Source organism: Pinus tabuliformis, chromosome 3_1, assembly GCF_031772625.1.
Source record: "Pinus tabuliformis cultivar Carrire ecotype Pingquan chromosome 3_1, CPIR1, whole genome shotgun sequence".
NCBI lineage: Eukaryota > Viridiplantae > Streptophyta > Pinopsida > Pinales > Pinaceae > Pinus > Pinus tabuliformis.
The window spans coordinates 131,903,822-131,913,100 of record NC_142301.1 but is presented as its reverse complement, the minus strand read 5'-3'; positions in this window follow the sequence as shown (position 1 = coordinate 131,913,100).

The window sequence follows — 9,279 nt, the reverse complement described above, 5'->3', positions numbered from 1 at the left end:
CTTGAACATGTTTTACCTTACTGCTCAATGCAATGCATGCATCCACCTCTATATTTTAGATATTTTTAACCCGAACACCAATTTGTTTTACCTGTCTAGTAACAACATGTTTCAGATAAGCTTTCCCCTCACTGAACACCACATCATATCCATGCTCTTCAAGTACATCTACATAAACTAATTTTTTCAGACTAGGCACATACATTACATCTTTAGGTGAAGATGAGAGCCTGACTCCCTCTTAAAGGTGATAGTGCCAATCTTTTTGGCACTATACATCCCATGATCTCCAAGTTCTATGTGTAATTGTAGGTCCTTCTCCTCTAGGCTATTGAAGAACTCCGTATTTCCTGTCATATGAAATAAAGCACCATAATCTATGTACCATACACTGCCTCATACAGTACTTGCCATGCAAGCAATGATAGTGAAATCCAACTCAAATTGTGATGTGAAGCATCACCTCCTGCTGCTCCTGCGAGCTTCTTATTAGATTTCTAGTGTAGACACTTGGTTGCATATTGTCCATACTCATGAGAGTGAAAACATTTAATTTTACTAAGGTATTTCATGGTTTTGGATGGATTTTGCCTTGCATTAGGCCTTCTTTCCTTTGGATTTCTTTCCTTTGCATGCCAAAGAATTTTTTTCTTCATCATTAGTTTTGGATGTGACACCATCTCTAGTGTTTCTTCTAACCTCTTGCACCAAATCATACCAAATTCTTTCCCAATATGGTAGCGTGTCTCTCCCATTAACTGAATCCTGATAGTTGTGGTAGGATTTCAAAAGACCAAGGAGTGCTAAGCTCACAAGTTCAAGCGATGACACTTTTTCTCCGACTCCTCCAAGTTCATCTCTCACCTGAGTGAATTTGGATACGTATTGAACAACAATTTCATTTTTACCCATTCGAATGCTGCGGAGTTCGTCTCTTAATGCCAATTTTTCAGCATCATTGCTACTCTGGAATAGATCTGTGAGAGTTTTCCACATTGCAAAGGCAGTCTCCTTGCCATACAAATTCGAAACCACGTGATCTTTGACACCCTCCAGAATAATCCTCCTAGATTTTGCTATGTCTTTCTTCCATTGAGTAAGTGCTTGTGCATCAAAATATGGTGGTTTTGGAATATTAGTTTTGTGTACTCTAATACTCCATTGTCATCCAAGACAACTTCCATCCTATCTTTTTGTAGAGTTCGAAGATTGTCTTACCATGACATCCCTTTTTGCCTAATATTCCTCCCTTTTCCTATATATTTACCACCTAAATAAAGCCATATCCAGCTGGTTTTGATGAAGGTATGCAATAATATGTCTTCTTATTCATGTTTGACTTTATACCCTATTGTTTTGTTAAAGAATGAAATTGGCTACCAAATCGGTCTGTTTCCGCAGCTAATCCAGATTTCTGTAGTTGTCTCCATTGTTTGCAAGGTTCAGAAGCTCCAGGTCAGCAGCGAAGGATGCAGATGGATAGGGAATGGTTTCCTCATGGATCCCTTCCTATCCCCTTGAAACTGTTCATTAAGATAAGCGCAGGAGATCACAGTCAAACCCTAAGTCAACTGCAGGATTGTTGTTGAAACAAAATCCGAGTTCAATCAAAATCTTATCGATTTGCTTTTGGAATATCAAATTGAAGATTTAGCTAAGATAAATATATTAGGCTTAAATTACTCATGTTGTTATGCTAGAGACCTGTTATAAAACTTATGGCCGCACTGTGATTTGGTGCATGCCGAATGATGTAATTTTGAAACAGTTTGTGAATTTCGTTTGCTAGCAATAAAAATGGTTTTGTGTGTATGCGTTGCGTTGATTGAAGATTGTGAACTAATCTGTGGAGGGCCCCTACGACCAGTGACAGGTCTTAATCAATTGCAATTCGGTTCCTTTTCATTCCTTGAATACTATGTTTTGTGTGAAAATGCAACATAATGAATTCGCCAAAGAATCATTATTTGCATAAGTATTTTCATTTGCTTCATACCTAGTTTAGCCTATCATTTGAATTGCTTTATACCTGATAGATCATGGTTATTACATTTGCTTATTATCTAGCATAGTTCAAGTGTGTTTACTTCATAGTATAGATGTTGTTTGAAATATCTTGTTTGAATGAAAATTGAATAAGTAAAAGTGTGAGAGTTTTCTCCTAAACAATTGAGTTCAAACAATATTTCTTCACAATTGATAGAATAGATTTATTTTTGCACTTAGTGAATTAGAAACTGCAACATAAAGATTCAAGACCAAAAATCTCAAAACAATCTAATACAAATAGGATCACTCTCATATCATCCATAAACTAATTAGATAGAGAATAACTCCCAAAAAATTAGCTAACAACTCTGAGGATTGCAACTCTAATATAATTAACAAACACCACCTCCATATTCATCTTAAGTTTAGATCCTAACATATACATAACGACATATCGAATAACTTCTAGCACATATTGTGCACCTATACTTCAACAGTCTACGCACCCTCGTTGACAATTTATGATTGACAATTTAAAGACATTAAATTGGCCAAACACGTTCCAAGCACAAAAATTTGAGGTGCCCTCCAATGCATACTCAAGCCTCAATCCATTGAAATACATTGTTCCTGCATTGAAGAAAATTTGCACCAAAAAATTTCTGCAAATCGAAATTTCTCCGCGAGAAGATCTGGAACCTAGTTTCTATGTAGGCTTCAATTACTCTGATACCATGTAGAAATAGATCAAAATTTGCAGCTGCTAATGAATTCAGACTGAAAACAATAGACACAAATTTCTTCTACTCAATCTACAGAAAGGAAAACATATAATAGAAACACATGCAACCATTCAATCACAATGAACACAATATTTTTACTAGGGAACCCAACTGGGAAAAATCCCTCCTCTGTTTTGTATTAAATTAGATGAGAATATGGATCTATTACAATGACAACTTCAATCCTTGAAGCACCACTTGCACTGCAATACTGATCTCCACCTGCTCTACCTGCTTTGACCAACACTTAGCCAAAATAGGTCTAAGCCTTCCTCCTATTTCCTTGCGCAATCCTTGAGGAAATTAAATCCTAAAAGATAGGATATTTCCCTTTTTCCTTGCACAAATCCTAGAGGAATTAATCACCCACTCCAATTCAAACCTGTACACTCAACTAGTATACAATTGATAATTACAATGTGCCTTTTCCTCCACCTCAACTAGGCAATTCGAATTCCATGCATGACTAGGGTTATTTTTAGTAAATTGACTAGTTAACTGAAAGATCAACGAGTTAACAACAATTACAAATACTCAATTGACTTCTTACTGACTATATTCATGACTAGAGCTCGGATAACTAAGTTTTACTAACTATAACTCCACTAGATTGCTAGATGTTAGCAATCAAGTCATGCACAACTCTACTTCTTGCCCACAAACTCAAATTGACCAATTTAACTCAGTGACTTGACCATGTCACTCCTGCTAACTGCAACTCATGTCATCCTGTTGATATGAAAAATTGAATTTCTCCATTTGACTAAGGCACAAGTCAAATGAAGCCTTTTCTTGCTACAATTTAACAATATGTATAGATTTCACCATTATGTACAACATAATGGGGGCATCATCAACACAACAACATCAATGTATTCTTTTCTTTTATTTGCTTTAAGAAGATTTTTTTTATAGTTTTTCGAGGGTCTTACTTGTGTTTCCGTTATAATATTTATAGAAGTTTTGTGTAGTCCCTTCTTGTTTTTAGTAATTTCATGTATTATAATTTTTTGATTATTTCACATGTAATTAAGGGAGAAATTGAGGAATTTAGATAATTAAAGTAATTGAGAATTTACAAACTTATATAACTTAATATCTTAGTAGCCCCAAGATGTTGCATATAAAGAATTATTTAATGGGCTTTAGTTTTTCCTTTCATGAGTTGTAATATTTAATTTTAACAATCCACTTAGCTCCCTCCTCTACAAGCATTTTGTAACATTCCAAACTAGGAAAAATAGTGCTATGCAAAGCGAGCAATAAAAACAACACCATAAAATTAAATCAGACCACAAAATTGGCAAACAAACTGCGTTGTCTACTCATTTTATTAAATGGGAAGATGTGTACAACAAGGTGTTGGAATGTGTGCACCTAGGCTTTCTCTAGGCAAGCTAGCAAAAGCCCAAAATGAACAATGGAACACCCTCCTCAAATTTGTTGGTAATCTGGCCCAAGAGCTGCGTTGTTACTACCTAGAAAGGTGTTACTACCTGAAATGATCTGTTGTTAGAGCCTTCCTTGTTGCTAAGAAAATTCTGGGAAATTAATCTCAGCCTCTACGCAAGAAACCCAGAATAACCCAGGAAGGAATTGGTCAAATGTTGACCTCGAAATTTTGACCCAAATTCCCCCCAACTCCTCTAGCTGCTAGCTGAGTTGGGACCCCTGTTTGACCCCTCATATTTGCCCAGAAAATTCTATAAAATTAGGAGCGTACTCCTTGCCAAAAACCTAGAAAAACCCAGAAAGGGTTTCCCTTGGTTCCAACCTTCAAAAATTGACCCTTCACAGCTTGGCCCTCCTCCAAATACGAATTTTGTTGCTATGACTGATCTTGTCATCTATGCATTCCCATCTCCAACAATCCTCCTCAAATGGCCCTCCAAATGATCTCCCATCTCCCCAGCTCCAAATCCCCGGGATAATGTTTCCCCAACAAATCTCACTCGAATGGCTGCATAGTCCCTGCACCAATGTTACTCTCCATGTTTTGCGCTGCTGTTACTCTCCCTGCTCTGCGTTGCTGCTACTCTCCCTACTGCTGGAACTCAGCCTCCTTGCTGCTATTTTCTTGTTGCTGTAACTCGACCCTCCTGCTACTCCTTTCCCTGCGGTTGTAACTCAACCTCCTTGTTGTTACTTCCCCTACTGCTAGAGCTTGACTACAACTGTTGTAACTCATCTCTCTACTGTTGGAACTTGACTATAGCTTGTTGTAACTTGTCTCCGTACTGTTGCTACGAACTAAGATGAAGAAGAACTCCCTCCTAGGGCTGCCACTTGAAGTCCACCGAAGCAAGGGTTGAGATCTTTGCTCGGAGACACTCGTGTGTTAAACAACACAGTAACCCGGCTAAGCAACTCGAGCAACTAAGATTGAGTTCAATATGTCAAAAGATGATTAAATGAGGAGATTTTCCTTCCTTATATAGGTTTCGTGGGGCACTTTTCCCTCCATTTTCCCTCCATCGTGGGTCCCTCACTCAACCATTGATTTCCCCTCCATGCAAATAGAACTAGGGAATGCATATTATCCTAGTGTGGGTGGCCCCCACGTATAACTTAACCACACTGAAATACATTCTATTAAGTCTATCTTCCTAATAAAATCGAATGGGCCCCATCACCTCCAAAATTGGCCTCAAAATGTAGAGATTAATCTTGTTCCAAAATAATTTAGGAAGAGACATTACACATTTCCCCCCACAAGGAAAAGCATGAAGAAGAGCTAAACATTTCTATCCTAAACTAAAGCTTATTTGTTAAGGTGTTTTTATCTCCTTTTTTGATTTCCTATAAGGATTTTTTTTAAATGGATTTTTATGTTTTCATTTTCTCGCTCCCTTCTTAGTCCTTGGTTGGATTTTGTATGATTATTGATATCTTAAGAGATGTGTCTCTTTTTTTAGATATAACTATGTTCTTATTAGATTAGTTATAGTTAAAGTTTTTCTTGTTAGAAAATTATATATTACAGAGCAATGGAACACATAAAATATTGCAGAAATATAAACACATAAAACAAGAGAGACTCAAATATATGTGGTTCACCCAATTTGGGCTACGTCCACGGAGAAACAACCAGTCCTTCTTTTATATTATCCAACAAAATGAAGAGATACAACCTACAACAAATCCAATGTAATTTCCTCTTCGCTCTCACACAATCTCCTCTCTCTTTTGTCGCTCAGAATACACATCTACATAGCTGCAATACAATTCCCTCATATATAGTGAGGGTTTCCTTCTAGGGAAAAAAAACCCTAAATTAAACATAACTTCTACCGTCAGATCATCCGCCTAATGAACGACTCAGATTGACTACGAAATTACAATATTTTACAAGGCAATTTTACATCTATTTTTAGCTTCAGGGGCGCTGCCCCCGAACCCCCGGTAGGCTGGGGCTCATAAAAATCGTTATTGCCGCCCCATTACGAACTGGGATCTAATGCGACAATACCTCTGAATAAAGAAGATAATCAAGCTCCACACCCAACATTTCTTTTCCATTGCGTTAACATTGAAGGAGGGTTTATTGCTTAATAATGAAAGTTAATAAGGTTAAGGGTATTATTGTTTGCTATTTTTGCTCAACAAATTTGGTACCATTGGTTGAAAATAAAGAATTTCACATTCTTGATCAAGGTTCCAACCATGGGGATTCCTAATTGTAGGTTGAACATATGGCACTAAGACGTGATAGCCTATATACACATTATAGATTGAAACATGCCCCTATGTTCTCCTTAAGGTGAATATGATTGAAAAGGTTTTACTCCGTGGGCCTTTACGACATCTTGAGGTAGCCATGGGAGGCACCTCGAAGTAGGGATGGAACTTATGACACCAAGAAGTCATGATCGGCATGACCATATTATAGATCCAAGATCACCTCCATGTTATCCTTAAGATGGATCATATTGATTAGGTTCCATTCCTAGTAGCCTCTCATGGGACCTTATAGTAGCCATAATGACAATTAGAGATATGGGTTACACTTATGAAAACTAGAGGTCAAGATGCATACATACATGATACAAGGCCAACCCAACCCTGTGTTCTCCTTCAGCCTCTAAAATTTTTGGGCCAGTAGGCTTTATATGAGTAATGACAACTAAGAAATTTCACTTAGAGAGTCTAATTGTGTAGTAAACAACCCCTTTTATTGAACAACTTGAGGGAATCCATTGATGAAAAGTGATGATTTGGACAATGCAAATCTACGTTGCCACAAATTTTGACACTATAGATGGATTTCTAGGCCCACATTTTCAACGGAGCAACCCATATTTTCAATGGAGCAACCCATATTGCAATTTCATTAATCCAAATTTGTAAATTTGTAAATTTTGTTAAAATTCCTATCAAATTTGTAAGCATACAACTCTTATAAACAAATCTTATTTGTTACATAATTAGCTTATTCCATTTCACACCCTTGGTTAAGGTTCCAATTTCATGGGCTTCACCTTGCACCTTAAGGTAGCCATGGATGCACTTGGATGTAGGGTCCGCACTTATGACATTGAGCACTAATTATGAATTACATGTACATATTATAGACCTAATCTCAATCCCCCATTTTCCTTTAAGACAAGCTTTATACTAGTAATGGCAACTAAGAAATTTCACTTAGAGAGTCTAATTGTGTAGTAAACATGTTAGGGTCCCACCCTAACCCCCTTATTTATGTAGTGGGATCGAGTCATAGTAAAGAGTCAATAAAGCCCATATTAATAATTGTAACTGGTTAACAAGCAATTAATGACGGGACCACAGTTAGTTGCAAATGGGCCATGGTATTAGATAGATGGTATTAATAAAACCCATGGTATTGATCCATTGTATTGCATGTATGAGTCATATATAAAGGATAGAGACTCCCTGCAAGGAGCATCGTGTCTTATTTTGTAATCGAGCTCTGCTCTATTGGAGGTTGCCCCCTCGAAGAGGCAAGTGAACATTGCTTTCTGAATAATAAAATACCTGTTGTTCTTTCTCACTATTCTATGTTCTGGGTATATTTCTTCGCATATTTTGTATTCTGGTATCGTCTTGCAGGTTAAGAGCATAACAAGTGGTATCAGAGCACTTTCCAGGGCCAGTGGGATCTCCATTTCTTAGCAATTTTTTTTTTGGCTAGAGACGTGTTCCGGCGTATTTAAACCACGGGATCTGTCGTTGAGTGCATAAACCTGCGGATTTGGGGAGGCATGCACGCAGGAAATACAAGAGGTGGTCACACTTGTTGGACTCCCTTGTAACCCTTGTGGGTACCCCTTCGAGTAGTAGCGCATTAGACAGAACCACATACGAACTGTCTTCCAAGTACCTTCTGGGTATATCGGAAGCCCCTTAGCTCCTCTGCAACCTCGCCATAGATAAACCGTCGGCCGTCTTGCTGCTACATTACACTGAGAACAGCACTCAGAGAGATTACTCGCCCGTATGATAAGGTAGTCGGGTTGTACAGCTAAGGGTACGGTTGATCCTCCTTAGTTAGAGCCCTGAAACATTGGGCCGAGTAATACTTTCAGACCCTTATGTATATTGCGATCTGTAGCACTTGACACTCCTCGAGACCATAGTTCCCTTTTCTATCTGGGGATCACGCATCATCTCTGCCAGATCAGCGCGCAAAGGGGTGCAGCAGCAGTGGACATCAGTCCCGCAGTTCCGAGTTAGCAGACCAGCCATTCCGATATATTAGATCCATCAGATCCGCAGCAGCAATCTGTTCCGTCGCTCAGAGCTATCCGATCCACCATTCAGATCTCTCAGATCCACCTGATCTGAGTAGCTGTGTGGGGTTCCTATACCGGGGCATGATTTTCGTAGGACTTTTGGTAGCATTGACATTTTGAGGATTCGGCTACTGCAGTATTCCTAAGGAAGGAGTAAAAAGAGTCTGAGATCTCCCGAGGCGCTTATTGGTGATCTAGCCCATCAGAATCAGGATGACGAGCTGAGCACGGTGGTACCATTCAATTCTTAGTGAAATTTTTTTTTTTGGGTGGTCCCAATTTTCAAGAACATCAGGTCGGTGCATGGTAGAAACTAGAGCTCAAGCTATGGTCAATGAAAGGATGGACAAACTTGAAGAATCCTTGCAATCCCTCCAAATTCAGCTTGACCGACTAAATAGTATGATCCTGAGCATAATTCCGACGGGCAAGGAGGAAGCCCATGAGGAGGCGTATATTGGCAATGGACACAGTGAGGGTGAGTCTAGCCACTCTCTTCACCTCGGGGGCCCCCACCAACAATCCCGTCCGCAACCTCCCAAGTTGGATATGCATAAATTTGATGGTTCTCACCCGGCAACATGGATAGCACAAATGGAGCAGTATTTCAATCTGAATAACATCTTAGATAATGAGACTGAGCTTACGGTGGGGAGCATGTACTTGGACAATGAAAGGTGGCAATGGTGGGAATGGCATCAACGTTGCAATGGACCTTTTAGGACTTGGAACTCCTTCAAAAAAGCTCTTACAGA